This window comes from Pristis pectinata, chromosome 17 (assembly GCF_009764475.1).
Source record: "Pristis pectinata isolate sPriPec2 chromosome 17, sPriPec2.1.pri, whole genome shotgun sequence".
Lineage (NCBI taxonomy): Eukaryota > Metazoa > Chordata > Chondrichthyes > Rhinopristiformes > Pristidae > Pristis > Pristis pectinata.
The window spans coordinates 41054130-41068846 of NC_067421.1; the positions used below are offsets into that span (position 1 = coordinate 41054130).

Sequence of the window (14717 nt, forward strand, 5' to 3'; positions counted from 1 at the left end):
TGTCATTAAAAACTCACTTGAAACATAACATTTTCAGGATAATTTACAGTGAGATTAGCTCATAAATACCTGGCATTTTGTCAATTTACTGGCTTCAGGACCTTTCAGTAGAAAGTGCTATAAAACAGAGCATCCTGTGAGCAGGAGAGAGTTCCTGACTGTAGCACCTGGAGTTCCGTGTTGAACTGTATATGAACACAGGCCACAAAAAGCCGTTGGCTTTGTGGTGTACAACAGCTTTACCATCCACCAAATGCAGCCAGCGATATTCCCACTGTGTGAGGTTTTGCTGAGGGTCTAATCTGGTTTCTGTAATGACTGTATTCTCCTTCAATAAACAGAGGAACTCTGCCTACAATACCAGCCACTGCCCAGTAAACCTCTGCTGCCTTTTATCAAAGCTCCACTGTTAGCTCTCTGCTTTATTGAAGATAAGGATGCTGTCATATTATGAAAACACTGTCACATGCCACAAGTAAAGTCAAGGGAGCTTCAAGTGGATTTTAAACAAGAACCTCAGGTTGAACTAAGCTTTAAGGATAAAGCAGATTAGAATTTGAGTAATTTATCCAGTCTCAATTAACCGGGTGTCAGAAGTGCTAATAATGGTTGGAGGCATTTTATCACATGACTTGACCACATTCACACCATTGGTCTGAACTGCACCCTCCCATTCCCCAGCCAATCATAAAGGGGACCAAACCCATTGAATTAATTTTGATTGCCGGTGAAACATCTTGTCTGTGTCACCACTAACTCTGTAATTGTAGAATAAATACATTCAAATAAAGTGAAATGATGCATGATTTTCTTTATTATTGATTTTCCCTAAGCTGAGTGGGACGGCAAGGAAACAGGCCCTTCGGCCCAACTGGTCCATTCTGACCAAGATGCCCCATTCAAGCTAGTCCCATTTGCCAACGTTTGGCCCATAACCTTCTAAACCCTTTCCAACTGTCTTTTAAAAGTTGTTCTTGTTCCTGCCTCACCCACTTCCTCTGGCCGCTTGTTCCACACACACAACACCCGCTGTGCAAAAAAAGTTGCCCTTCAAGTTCCTATTAAATCTCTCCCCTTTCACCTTAAGCCTAAGCCTTCTAGTTCTTGGTTCCCCAAACCTGAGAAAAAGACTGAGTGCATTCACTCGAGCTATGCCCCTCATGATTTTCTACACCTCATAAGGTCACCCCTCAGTCTCCCATGTTCCAAGGAATAAAGTCCTATCCTGCCCAGCCTCTCCTTATAACTCACTGCTCCTTTCACTCAGAGCAGTGTTCTGAAAATTAATTTTTAGTTCTTGGAGACTGGAGAGCAGCCCGGAGGTTTGGACATGAGATTTGAATTGGTTGCTTCCAGTTGAAGGGAGTCACTGAGGTCTGACTGCCACACTGGCTATTCAGTCCCAATGTCAACGCAACACCTCACAAAGCAGAGATGAATAACAACGCAACGTTTACAGCAGCCACATTGAAACTGCATTGGGTATGGCTGATGTTGGTGTTTTACATTTTGAAAGAAGAAAATTAAGCCTGGATGTGTCGATGTCCAATGGGGTGGGTGGAGATATTTTGGAGAGGTGAGAGCATTTGGAATTCAGTTTGTCAGATCTATAAATCCAACCACTTATTTTCAGTCTGAATTTCACATTAGGTTTAAAGTTGAACTATTATTCTTTCACTGAATGTCAGTACAGTTCCACTGCTTTGTTTGACCTATTCTGGCTCCTGCTCCATTAACCCATTGATTTCAGAAGCCCATCTTGTTATCTCATCCCTCACCATCTCTGCAACCCCTTGTAGTGCACACCTCCGCTTCTGGTTTCTTCTTCAAGCTCAAATATCCTTCCTTACCCTTCCCATCTCCCTCTCTCTCCCCTCATGAAAGGCACACTTCAAATCTTACTTCTTTGACTAAGCTTTGAGTCTTCTGCCTAAATATATGACTCAATGTCAAATTTTATTTGATGGTTCCCCTGTGAAGCACATGGGAACTTTGTTGAATGATGCAACAGTGGAACAGGTACTCTGAGTGGCAGTTATGTGTGACTGGTCTATCAATTCACTGATAGTCCTCAACATCCAGGGAAATATCTGTCAACACAGTCACGGCAAACCTGTTTTCCATGATTGAACTGCAGAACTCTGTATGTGCACGTGCTTTTGTGTGTGTGTGTGTGTGTGTGTGTGTATGTATGTGTGTGCATTTGTATGTGTGTGCATGTTTGTACGTGAGTGCATCCGTGTGTGTACATGGGCATGCATATGTATGTGTGTGTGTGTGCATACAATAGATGAACAGATGTGAGATGGAGAATTTGTGGTCTCTCTGAAATAACTGGCGACAAAATGTTTTCCAGGTTTTGTGTGGGAAAATTCTATCATTACTGAAACACTTAGTTAGAATTTGCAATTGTTTTTTTTAAAATCGCTCCCTGCCAACTCCCACTGTTGCATTAGATCGTGTCAAAGAAAATGAGTGAAAACCAGATTCACTTTTAAAATCTTAGGAAGGTGGTGCTGGGGGATGTCGGGGTGTGTTGTGGGGGTTGGCAGCTGGAGGCAGTGGGTTTGGGGGGGGTGGTGGTTGGTGTGTGTGAAACATTTCAATCTAACAGCTGGACGATTGCATGTGTTTGTGGTCACCGCACTTTTGGAAGGATGCAAATTTCATTGGGAGGGTGCCGGGAGACTTTACCAGAATGGTTGAAGGGAGGTGGGGTGTAGCGGAAACCTTATGAGGTCATAGAGTCATGCAGCATTGAAACAGACTCTTCAACCCAAAAAATCCACACTGACCATTAAGCATCTATTTACACTAAACCTACACTAATACCAGTTTATTTTCCCCACATTCCCAAATGTTAGGTTGGAGAAACTAGAGATGTTCTCCTTGGAGCGAAGCAGGTTGACAGGGGATTTGATGGAGAGCTAGAAGATTATGACATTTAGATAAGATAGATAAAGAAAAAGTGGTTCCCATTAGCTGAGGAACAGGAGTTAGGGCACACACACACACACACAAACACACACACACACACACACACACACACACACACACACACACACACACACACACACACACACACACACAGACTGCAGATGCTGGAAATCTGGAGCATGACACAAAATGCTGGAGGAACTCAGTGGGTCAGGCAGCATCTGTGGAGGGCAATGGACAGTTGACATTTTGGGTCGAGACCCTTCATCAGGAGCTAGTCATTGGTTTAAGGTTTTGGGAAAGAGGTGCAGGAAGGGAAGTGAGGAAACTTTATTTTATGCAGCAAGTGGTAATAACCTAAAATCTGCTGCTTCTGAGGGAGCAGGGAGTGGAAGTGATCAGTGATTTCAGAAGGAAATTTGGAAAGGCACCTAGGGACAGATACTTCCAGGGGTAAACAGGGAATTAGGACTGACTGGGTTGTTCTAAAGAGAGCTGGCATGGGCTTGATGGGCTCAATATCCTTCATCTGTGCAATTATGACTCAATAAAGGTTGGCTAGTCATTAAATGGGTGAGATTTGCTTCTGAGGTGTCCACATTGGTGCAGAATTTCAGGGCACCAACTTTGAAGAACAGAGGAATTATCCCAGTGTCTAGGTCAACATTCATCCCTCAATGAAAATCGGAAAACAAACCCTGCAGATGCTGGATGTCTGAAACGAAAACAGAAAATGTTGGAAAATCTCAGCAGGTCAGGCAGCGTCTGTGAAGAGAGAAACAATGGGAAGAGATCCCAAAATCCCACAACCTTTATGTTATGGACACCAATAATAACTCACGTTTGAGCCCATTTGCTGCAATTTCCAGTGAACTTAGGAGAAGAAAGCTTTCTCTATCTGCTAGGTTCTGACCATGTCAGTCTACTCAGCCCGAGGTCTCTTGTTCAAGCCCTTTTAGTGCCTTCACCCTTCATGGGATGTGGTCTTGCAAGGAAGGCTAGGAGGTGTTGTCTATCCAACATTGCCCTGGAGGTTGTGGCGATTGGCAGCCTTCCTGAAGCATTAGTATGTGAAGGACTTTACAGGGTTCACAAGATCACAAGATCACAAGACAAAGGAGCAGAAGTAGGCCATTCGGCCCATAGAGTCTGCTCCATGAGCTAAATTAAAACTATTCCTACCTAGCCACAATTTTCGGCCTTATCCCCATATCCCTGGGTACCTTGACTAATTAGATACCTATCAATCTTCTCCTTAAGCACCCCCAGTGATCTAGCCTCCACAGCTGTACGTGGCAAAGAATTCCATAATTTCACTACCCTCTGGCTAAAGGAATTTCTCCTCATTTCTGTTTTAAACTGGTACCCTCTAATTCTAAGACTGTGCCCTTTAGACTTGGACTCACCCACCAAGGGAAACAGCTTAGCCACATCTACTCTGTCCAGCCCTTTCAACATTCTATATGTTTCTATGAGGTCCCCTCTCATTCTTCTGTAGTCCAGTGAGTACAGTCCAAGAGCCGACAATAGCTCATCATATGTAAGCCCTTTCATTCTGGGAATCATCCTCGTAAATCTTTTCTGAACCCTCTCCAACATCAGTACATCCTTCCTAAGATAAGGGTTAATTGGGCTGGGAGTGCCTCTCCCAGGTCTGTATCAAATGTGTGCATAGTTCCATATTTTCCATCATATGAGGATTTACCAGGATGCTGCCTGGATTAGAGGGCATGAGCTATAAGGAGAGGTTGGACAAACTTGAGTTGTTTTCTCTGGAGCGTCAGAGGCTGACGGGAGACCTGATAGAAGCTTATAAGATTATGAGAGGCACAGATAGACAGCCGGTATCTTTTTCCCAGGGTTGAAATGTTTAATACCAGAGGGCATGCATTTAAGGTGAGAGGGGTAAGTTCAAAGGAGATGTGTGAGGCAAATTTTTGACACAGTGAGTTCCTGGGCTGTACTGTTCTATGTTCTATGTTCTATGAGGGTTGGGAGGGATATGGACCATATTCAAGCAAATGGGACTAGCTTAGATGGGTATCTTGATTGGCATGGATGAGTTGGGCCTAGGGGCCTGCTTCCATGCTGTATTATTCTATGACTCTACTCTATGACTCTGTAGGAGGCCATTTGGCCCATTGAGTCTATACTGATTTACAGACCAATCCCACTCCCCCACTAATTTTCCCTGTGACCTTATCTCCCCACATCCCCATTAATTCTACCATTCACATATACGTTAGTGGCAAATTAATCCACCAACCCGCATGTCTTTGGGACGTGGGAGGAAACCGGAGTACCCGGGAGAAACCCACGCGGTCGCGGGGAGGAGGCACAAATTTTACATGGACAGCACTGAAGGTCAGGATTGGACCGGGGTTACTGGATCTAACAGGCAGCAGCTCTCGTAGCTGGGCCAATGTGCCACCCATGGACACTGCCTTTATTCTTTGTATGGTTTAATCCAACCCGAGCCATTTCAGAGAGAGGAGTCAGCAACATCGGCATGTGTTAGGATCACATATAGGACAGACCAGCTGAAGACAGCACATTTCCATCTCTAATTACATCAGTGAATTGGATGGAATTCTTGTGCCTGTCCAGTGGTTTCATGGTTTCTGTCACTGATGCAAGCTTTCCACAGAACAGAACGTAGATCAGTACAGCACAGGAACAGGCCCTATGGCCCACGATATTGTGCCGAACTGATTAAACTGGTAATTAAAAGCCTACTAAACTTCTGCCTACATGTCCATATCTCTCCATTCTCTGCACATACATCTAGGAGCCTCTTAAACACCTCTATCATATCTGCCTCCACCACCACCCCTGGCAGCGCATTCCAGACACCCACCACTCTCTGTGTGAAAAAGTTAATTTTCACTCCAAACTAACTGACCAAACTCCCCAGCTGTGGTTGTGGGAATTGACTGCGTGCAACCCTGCCTGGAAAGTTAAAGTTCACCTCAAGTCCCAGGCTAACACCTCAAGAGGAACAGAGACACAAGAGACTGCAGATGTCGGAATCTTGGGCAGAAAATAAACTGCTGGAGGAACTCAGTGGGTCAAGCAGCATCTGTGGAGGCAGAGGAATGGTTGACATTTTGGGTCAGGAACTTGGATCAGGACTGAGAGTGTAGAGAGAAGATAGCCAGTATGTAGAAGTGAAAGGAGGGGTGAGACAGGGGCTGGCAGGTGGAACCAGGGAGATGATGGGCTGATGGATCCAGATGGGGAGGAGGGGTGGGTGACGTCAGGAGACATAGGCTGGCAGGTGATAGGTGGATGAGGGGAGGATGATTAGCAGACGGAGCCAGGTGGGGGTGGGGAATGTAATGCTGAAGCTCGAATGTGAAGATTTGAGGCACCTTTAACCCACCCCAGCACAGCGTGTAGCCATGGTTACGACATGTTTACGCAAACACTGGTCACTGGGATGGTCTCGGAGGTGCCATACTCGACCAGAGTGAGCCATGCCTGATTCACCCAGTATGTGGGAGGCAGTACAGTGGCCCTCTCTGTAGCGCCTGGCTCAGTTACCAGTCTTAACCTCCTGAATGTGGATTAGCTGTTATCACCCAGTTCTAAATCAGACATTACCCAGTGGTTAGTTTCAGACCTGGCTGATGTTCCACTAACAGGCTGGCTGCATTGACACAAGCAGCTGCAACACAGGCTTCATTTCTCCCTGAAGGATTTTGGCTGCAGGATGTGAGTGTGTCCTGGAAACATTAACCCTGACTGTGCCTCGAAGGAGGGGTTGGTGGTGCAAGGGATGGAGTCAGGAGGAGCCTATTCTGCCTTGAGGCCAGCAATCATGACTTTGGGCTTGTTGGCTGAAAGAAAAGTTTATTAACAGAGTTCTTACAGACAAACCTGCAGCATCTGGAGGAAAAAGGCAGTCAGGTCAGGCAGCATCTGTGGAGAGAGAAACACAGTTAACGTCACAGGCTGATGACTGGTCATCAGTTGAAACGTCATTGAACTGAAATATTAGCAACACACAAGATGCTGGAGGAACTCAGCGGGTCAGGCAGCATCTGTGCAGGGAAATGGACGGTTGAGGTTTTGGGTTGAGATCCTTCATCTGGACTGGAAAGACAGAGGGGAGATGGGCAGTAAAAAAGGAGGGGGGAGGGAGGGGTGGAGCAAGAGCTGGCAGGGGATAGGTGGATCCCGGTGAGGGGGTTGGCGAGCAGGTGAGGGAGCGGGAGTGACGTAAGAAGCTCGGGGGTGATGGGTGGAAGAGGCAAAGGGCTGAAGGAGATGGAATCTGCTAGGAGAGGACAGTGGACCGTGGAATAAAGGGAAGGAGGTGGGGAGGGGAACCGGAGGGAGGAGTGTGTGTGGGTGACGGGCAGATGGAGAGGGCGGGGGAGGGGAGAGAGGTGGGATGATGGGAGCCGGTGGGATAAGGGAAGAGAAAGGGGGAGGGGGGTGGCTATGGAAATTAGAGAAATCGATGATCATGCTGTCAGGTTGGAGACCACCAAGGCGGTTATATGAGGTGCTGTTCCTCCGAAACATTAACTCTGATTCCCTCTTCACAAATGTTGCCCCATCTGCTGGGTTTTCCCACCATTTCCACTTATGTCACATTAGTGCAGCTATTCAACTGCCTGCCTCTGTTGGTTCTGGAGCTATGCGATTGTACCTCCACTTTAGACAAGGTGAAGTGCAGTCATGACTAACTCCGGCATCTCAGTGTTTTCACTGTCAAAAGTGCAACGTGATGTCCTGCCCTGTTCAAGTTCATTAGTTCATGCTGTGCTGGAGCTGTCATCACCGATTCCTCCCAGGGAAACCCTTTCTCCATGATCCCACTCTGGACTGGGACCCCATCCAGGCAAAACCTGAAACACTGATGCCTGCACAGATGCTGCCTGACCCACTGAGTTCCTCCAGCAGTTTGTTTTTTGAGACCCATTCTTATCTTTTATTCTTTCAGCCCCCTCGACCAATAATAAACCAATTCCAGTCTCCCCCATAATCCCCACCTTTACCGGACATTCCTATGTCATCACGGACGCCAGCCTCCCCTCCTTGTCTTGGTGAAGCAGCCAGCATAATCAAAGACCCCACCCACCCAAGACGTTCTCTCTTCTCTCCTCTTCCATTGGGTAGAAGATACAGGAGCCTGAGGGCACGTACCACCAGACTTAAAGACAGTTTCTACCCCACTGTGGTAAGACTATTGAACGGTTCCCTTATACGATGAGATGGACTCTGACCTCACAATCTACCTTGTTGTGACCTTGCACCTTATTACACTGCACTTTCTCTGTAGTTGTGACACTTTACTCTGTATTGTTATTGTTTTTACCTGTACTACATCCACAGACTCTGTACTAATTCAATGTAACAGCACTGTGTAATGAATTGACCTGTACAACTGGTATGCAAGACAAGTTTTTCGTTGTACCTCGGTACAAGTGACAAAAATAAACCAATACCAATACCAATACCAATACTTGATCCCCGGATTCACCTTCTCAAGTGCAATAAATGCTGGCCCTCCATCAATGCCCAGATCCCCAGAACGAATAAATAAACCAGTCCGGGCTTTGATCTTCCATGTCACGTAGTCTGCACTTCACTGGCAAACAGAATGTCGATGTGTGGAAGAGATTCTGGGCCAGGCCTCGATCCTCATGGTCTGCCTACAGCTTCTGGCTGGAGCATGTGAACAGTTCCAGTTGATACCTTTGGAGAGGGATGAAAGGTTGTTGGGGGGAGAGGCTCCCATTCTATGTCAGTGATTAGGGCAAGAGTTCCCTCACAGGGTATTCCCTTTAAATTTTACATTTTTAAAATTTAAAAAAAATTAAAGTTAGAATCCCTTTAAAAAGCCACCTGCAATTTCCAGGGGAGAGTGTGGCTGACTATCAGATTCCAGGCACCTGCACTGTTGCGTCTGCCTGCATTACTTGTAGATAGACGGGTGGCAGGGGATAAGCTGCCATTGATACTCCTTCCTTGGTTGACATCGAGGTCTCGGATTTCATCTCTGCTGACTTTCCATTGTTAATGGGGTTAATCACAAGATCACAAGACAAGGGAGCAGAAGTAGGCCATTCGGCCCATCGAGTCTGCTCCAAAGGAAAGGGAAAAAAGAAAATGGAATGAGAAATTTGGGGGGGGGAGGGAACAAAAAAAAACAAACTATTCTAACCCCAATTTCCGGCCTTATCCCCATATCCCTTGATACCCCAACTATTTAGATATCTATCTATCTCTTCCTTAAACACCTCCAATGATCTGGCCTCCACTGCTGTACGTGGCAAGGAATTCCATAAATTCACTACCCTCTGGCTAAAGAAATTTCTCCTCATCTCTGTTTTAAACCTGTGCCCTCTAATTCTAAGACTGTGCCCTCTGGTCCTGGACTCACCCACCAAGGGAAACAGCTTGACCACATCTACTCTGTCCAGTCCTTTCAACATTTTAAGTGTCTCTAGGAGGTTCCCTCTCATTCTTCTGTACTCCAGTGAGTACAGTCCAAGAGCCGACAAACACTCATCATATGTAAGCCCTTTCATTCTGGGAATCATCCTCGTAAATCTCCTCTGAACCCTGTCCAACATCAGCACATCTTTCCTAAGATATGGGGCCCCAAATGAGGCCTCACCAGTGCCCCGTAGAGCCTCATCATCACTTCCTTACTTTTATACACTATACCTCTCGAAATGAATGCCAACATAGCATTCGCCTTCTTTACCACCGATCCGACCTGGTGGTTAACCTTTAGGGTATCCTGCACGAATACCCCCAAGTCCCTTTGTACTTCTGTACTTTGAATTTTCTCTCCTTCTAGATAATAATCTGCCCGTTTATTTCTGTTTCCAAAGTGTACAACTGCACATTTCTCAACATCGTCTTCCTCACGTTGTGTCAACAAGCCCGAAAACAACAGGCAAAAAGTGTCAGTGCCAGCTTGAAAGCATGTTGACTCATGAATTCTGCAAACCCTCAGCACAAGCTCACACACATTCAAAGCACGGAAACAGGCCCTTTGGCCCATTAAGTCTATGCTGACCTTCAAGCACCTAGTTACACCAATCCCGTTTTATTCTCATCCCCCCTCCCCCCACCCTCCAGATTCTCTCACTCACCTACACTGAAGGAAATTTACAGCAGCCAGCTAACCCACCAGCACACCTTTGGGATGTGGGAGGAAACCGGAGCAACCGGAGGAAACCCATCTTGTTTCTCTTGAACACTTCTCAGATTTTCGTGCCTGCCTTGCGCAGGGGCCATGCCATTCTACTGTTCCATTCCAATGTTAGTATGTGCTGTCAAAGTGAACACCCCACAGTCACAGAGAGAACGTGCAAGCTCCACACAGACAACACCTGATGTCAGGATTGAACCCAGGTTGCTGGAGCTTTGAGGAAGTGGTTCTACCATTTGTACCACTGTGCCACCAAAATCAAAGTCAGAGTCACTGTCACCCTCAAAAACCTTGCCTCAGGACCCTTGGAGCGACTTTGTCCAGACATGCAGTGCCTTGCTAATCACTGCTGCATTGCAGAAATCAAGATAAACTCTCCTGACAAAGTGGGTAACTTTTGATTTTTGGTCAGTGCAACTTTCCATTCACCTCTGGAAGGGGCATTTGGCTGCATTGCAGGTCTCCCAACATTCAGAGATGACACTCATGTCCTTAGACACTTCCCTGGCAACTTCCTGGCATGAATGCCCCTTGCACAAGGGGGCAGCCTCCTGCGTCCTCTGTTCTTCAGATGGTGTTGGTTCCACTGGACGACCCATCACTATAGCAAAGTCTCACGCCCTGTCAACACTCCCCAGTAGCTGAAAGAGTGTTGGCTATACTGTGGTATGTGACCCTACTTCCTGAGGTTGGTGCTGTGAGGAGATGTGAAGAAGGTTTTAGGTGTCAGCTCTGTTTTCAGATGTCTTTCTTCAGGTTTGAACTCATTTCTGATCTGAAGTCACTTCTGTTTTGACAGGACCTTTCCTGTGGTTTCTGGCTACTTTGAGGGAGAACTTATTGCAACCACCTGGGGTTTGCAATGCTTGAGGCTTGACTAAAAGGGAGTTGTGGCATATTTTCCCTATGGCTGAATTGGATGTGCCAGACTCTTTCAATTACACTCAGATCTCTTGTTAATAAAAGTCAGTTCTTCTGTGTGTAGTCAGTGTCAGTCAAGCCAACATGGTTGAAAATCCTGGAGATGAACTTTGGGTCTTGTACAACCATAGACTCCATTTGGTCGTGTTAGATGCCATAGAAACAACACCAATGTACACAAAAACCCTCCACCGAGACCGCGCAGTGTTAACAACTGGCATTAACTGTCCTGGAAACACGCACAGAACTGGCTGACGTTGTGCCAATGTGAGTTTCATCTCCATAATGCTGACTTTTATGGAATTGAGCAGACAGGTTTCTAGACCCCAGTCTCCAGGGAGCTGAGCACAAAATCAAGCCTGTTCCTTCAGTGTGAAATTAAACCAAGGTCCTATCTGCCTTCTCAAGTGAATAGAAACAGCTCCCATTTACAGAGCACACTTAATACGTCAGGAATGTCCAAAGGCACTTTACAGGATTGTTACCTCTGTATAAATAACATTTAACACTCTTTAAATATTTTAGCTGGAAAGAAAACTATTGCAATGTTCATGAAAGTGTTAATGCAATTCTGCATGTGCCTATTAACTCGTAACAGCTGTGGTCTAATATAAACGTCAAGGAAATCTTGCAAAGCATTTTGACCCTTGTGATAGGATCACGTTCCATTTATGTTTCACACAGGCCTGCAAATCTAGACTCTAATTGAGCTGACAGAACTCTGTACGATATTTGATTGAGGTCCTGCAACCTTTCACATGTGTCTTTGTTCTGTTGTTCAACCACTGTTCTCTCTATACACAAGGGGTGGGTGGGAATGGACGGGGTTACTGACCTTCAGCTAATAGCGGTTGTACTGACCCACAGCTCCGACCCTTTACTGCAGTCTAGCACCCAGCAGCTTGCACAGAACTAGGTTCAATCCATTTCCCAAGTGTTCCCTCTATGAACACTCCAAGAAAAATGCTCCAGAAGTGAAGAATTCTTGTAAGGTAGAAATCAAGGGGGGCAAATTGCGCTCAGCACGATCTTACAAACAATGAGAGCTAAGTGACCAAATCAATCTAAAGTAATCTTAAAGTCGAGTTTATTGTCATCTGCCCAAGTCCATCTGTGCACAGGTGCAATGAAAAACTTACTTGCAGCAGCATCACAGGCACACGGCATCATATATGCAGCATTCACAAGAAAAACATAAATTAAACATAAACTATACACAATTTTTACAAGAAAGAACACAATCAGAACAAAAAAAAGTCCATTTTAGTGCAAAGTGATCAAAGTGGTCACAGTGTTGCTAAACTGTAGTGATTAGGGTTGTGCCGGTTGGTTCAAGAACCGAATGGTTAAAGGGAAGTAGATGTTCCTGAATCTGGTGGTGTGGGACTTCAGGCTTCTGTACGTCCTGCCCGATGGTGGCTGCAAGAAGATGGCACGGCCCGGATGGTGGGAATCTTTGATGATGGATGTTGCCTTCTTGAGGCAGCACCTCCCACAGATTCTACCGATGGTGGGGAAGGCTGTTCCTGTGATATACTGGGCAGAGTCCACCACTCTCTGCAGCTTCTAATGTTCCTGTTTCATCCATTTTAGTGAAGTTGATCTAGAGCTAAATATTTTCAACAGGGAGACCCCCTCTGCTTTACTTTAAATAATTGCCCTGGGACATTCTGGGCTCATGGGGCCCTGACTTCAAAGCCAGTGCCTTTGACAGGGCTGAACTGCCTTACTGCTGCACTGGGCACACCAGTGGTGTCCAAAGTAGCTGGAGTGAGACTTGAGGCTGGTACAGTCAGGGAAAATGACATTGAGCCAAGGATGCTACTGTGATTTGATCTGCAAAGTAATTTTAATGAGAGCTGATGGCAATTCATCTGAACTTACACTAATTGAGCTTGTCTTACATCAGAAAAGACCTTGTGTGATGATGTATTATCAATGTTAAAGCTCTTTAATTAGCCACAAATGATCTGAATTTAATATGGTCAAACTTAAAACATAAGCCTTCCTCTGAAGAAAAATAAAATGTTAGGGATTTGAAATGAAACTTGAAACCAATCAGCAGGGCAGGCAGTATCACTGCAGAGGGAGAGACACAGTTAACAGTTCAAGGCAATCACTGCCCTGAGCATTAACCCTTCCTTTCTATGTTTCGCCTTTCCTTCAGTCTTCCTCCCCAGTCCCAGAAATGAAAGTCACAGTACATGGATATAAATTGCACATTTAGTCTTCTGCTCTCTGGAAAATGTTGAATTCTGAAGCATCTGTTTATAAGCTTCACCCATTCAAACTGAAATGCATCATCTTCAAGTCTTCCGCAGGTTACACCCAAGCTGCAGTACATCTTGATTTGGGTCTTGGAGCCTGCAGTGGTTCTCGTTGGTTCTATTTACTGTAACAACTGCAGAGCACAAGAGCTTTGGACAAGTGTGTTTATTCTAAGACTAATAACAGGGAACTCAGAATAGACATGATGCTTACGTCATATATAGATGCCTTGGATGAAGGCACTGATGTTATGGTTGCTAAATTTGCTGATGGCATAAGGAGAGATAGGAAAAAAGTTCTGAAGAGGCTATATGGAGCTTTCAACAGGTTAAGGGAGGGGTAAAAATCTGGCAAATGGAATATAGAGTTATAACGTCATGGAGCATGGAAACAGGCCCTTCGGCCCAACTCGTCCATGCCAACGAAAATTCCCATCTAAGCTAGTCCCATTTGCCTGTGTTTGGCCCATATCCCTCTAAACCTTCCTATCCATGTAGCTGTCCGTGCCTTTTAAACGTTGTTAATGTACCTGCCTCAACCACTATATAAATATGAAGTTATCAATTTTAGCAAGAAAAAATTTAAAAAAGCATGTTATCTAAATGGTGAGAGACTTTGGAGCTCTGAGATGTGGAGAGATTGAAGTTGTCCCAGTGCATGATTCGCATAAGTCTAGTCTGCAGTGCCAGCAAGTAATTAGGAAGACCAAGAGGATTTTATTTTTTATTGCAAGGGGAATCGAACACAAAAGTCAGGATGTTGTTCTTCCACTATATTGGGCATTGGAGAGATCTCATCTGCAGTAGTGCGTATAGAATCGGTCTTACTTAAGGAAAGGTGTTGATGCATTGGAAGCAGTTCAGAGAAGGTTTATATGAATACTGCCAGGAAGGCAAGGGTGTCATATGAGGAAATGTTGGACAGTCTGAGCTTGTATTCCTGGAGTTTAGTAGAGGGGAGTTGATTGAAGTGTAAGATCCTGAGGACTCTTGACGCACTGGATGTTGGGAGAAGGTTTCACCTGTGGGAGAAGCTAAAATTATGAGTAACAGTTTAAAAATAAGGAGTTGTCCATCTGAGAGATGAAGTAACAACACTTTCTCTGAATGTCATGGATCTTTGGAGCCCTCCTTCAAAGAGCAGTGGTAGCAGAGTCTTTGAATAGTTTTAAGGGAAATAGATCTTGATAAGCACAGGGTTGAAAGGTTATTGGGGTAGACGAGACTGTGAAGGTGAGGTTATAGTCAGATCAGCCATGATGTTATTGAATGGCGGGTTAGGTTTGAAGGGCTGAGTGGCCTACTTCTGCTTCTAATTCATTTGTTTGGGTGTTGGTATGCACCACACCCTCTGACCACATGACTTATTTACAAAATTATATACAAATACACCACACTGCTTTCCCTTTTTGGAGAAA

At 45.3% G+C, this 14717-nt stretch overlaps 1 non-coding gene across 1 annotated transcript; it reads right to left on the minus strand.

Annotated features, from left to right (window-relative positions):
- Window positions 1-10145: 10145 nt before the first annotated feature.
- Window positions 10146-10249, minus strand: LOC127579664 (U6 spliceosomal RNA). Its single transcript, XR_007957716.1, has one exon. It is a non-coding gene; the product is annotated as a U6 spliceosomal RNA (small nuclear RNA).
- Window positions 10250-14717: the final 4468 nt, after the last annotated feature.